Source organism: Podarcis erhardii (genome assembly GCF_964252035.2).
Source record: "Podarcis erhardii genome assembly, chromosome: 12".
Classification (NCBI taxonomy): domain Eukaryota; kingdom Metazoa; phylum Chordata; class Lepidosauria; order Squamata; family Lacertidae; genus Podarcis; species Podarcis erhardii.
The window spans coordinates 10,409,326-10,410,993 of NC_138513.1; positions in this window are offsets into that span (position 1 = coordinate 10,409,326).

Genomic DNA, 1,668 nt, shown 5'->3' on the forward strand with positions numbered 1-1,668 from the left:
TGGGGAAATCCGGACATATGGCAACCAATGTTGACGGTGTAAATGCCCAATTTCAAAACTGAAAAAGGCTCAACAGCTTTGTCCCCCCCCCCAAAAAAGGGGGGGAGGCTCAACAACAACTTTACCAAAAACGGAAAGCCCAACAACTTTACTGTCCAGATTGTGACTTTTTGAAAAGATGGCAACCCTATGAACTAGCCCACAGATGGTTTATAAAGGGAAGGGGACAAAGTGGAATGCTCCATCCATCCCTTTGCCCCCTCTCAACCCACTTATATGTACATAATACACCAACACAGGCTTTTGCAATGAATGAACACTGTGAGTGAGTAGCTTCCCATTTATTATGTGCTGAATAGACTTTCCAAACAATGTGGGAAGAAGCTATCTAGCCTCCTGGGTTCACACAGCTGTTCTTTCGGGAAAGGTGGTGTCCTCCTCAGAACAGATTTCGAAAGCCCCAAGGAAGGGTGCAGGGCTAGGTGTTAGGTTTATGGCTAGTTCAAAGATTGAAGCCAGACACACAGATGTTACAAGAGACATTTAGATGGTGAGCTTTAATTAGTGCTAGGAAGTGCGAGCTGTCAGAGCTGTACATTTTAGACAGAGTATAACTGGCTGTTTATTACTTACTTTTATAGATGTCTGGGCAGGCGCTTAGTGCTTGTAAATGGATAACAGAATGGCCACTAAGGATGATGACCCTACAAAGCAGAAAGGAGGGGCAATAATGAGCAAAAGCAGTTTCAGTTCCAATGTGTGAAGTAGTTCAAAAAATGAAAGCTCGTGACTTCCACAGCTGGTTTGATTAAATCAAATCATGGAAACGGGTAGGAAGTTTTTCTAAAGCAAAAGTTTGACTTGTACAGTATGATTCTGTTTCTCATTTTTTACTCCCTTTTCTTTGTGACCCCTCCCCCAATAGCTTCAGTATAGCTGTACAATGAGGAACAATCCACCTTAAAGGAGGAGATGCTGCGCTCCCTCAATGAGAAGACCACCCTAGACACATAAAAGTTAAACAACTACTGCAAATATCCCCTTTTGGGGCAAGGTGCTCACAAAGGTGGTGGCGATCCAGCTTTAAGCATGCTTGGAGGAAATGGATTACTTGGGTCCATTCCAGTCAGACTTCAGGCCTAGTCATGGCACTGAAAATATCATGGTCAACCTGTCAGGAGAGAGATTGGGGGAGTGTGACCCTGATTGTTCTTGATCTTTTGGTGGCTCTGGCGCAGCTCAAGGAGATGGGTTGGGCTTGTGGGCTCTAGACTTACATGGTCCTACTCTACCTTCAGGGCCATTTCCTGAAAGTAGTTATTAGAGACCACTGTTCAGTGCCATGGGAGCTTTCCTGTGATGTCCTGCAGAGACCAATGTTCCCAGCTGCTTCTCACTTCTCCGCTCAGTGCTGCAAACCAGATTTTCCCTTGTCTCTAGCCTAAGCCAAATGAATCAGCTCTCCCCAGCAAGCCTTTGGCACCAAGCCACTCCACCAGCCTCTCAGGTCTTCCCTTTCCTCCTCTGATCCTCTTCTTCTGCTGTCTTCTGCTGGACTCCACAAACACCAAGCACCAACTCCAAACAACTAACTGTCACCTACTGACCAGTACTAGGTCATATATACTGTTCTTCTGGCCCCTGTAGTCCAGCTCCAGCCAATCACGC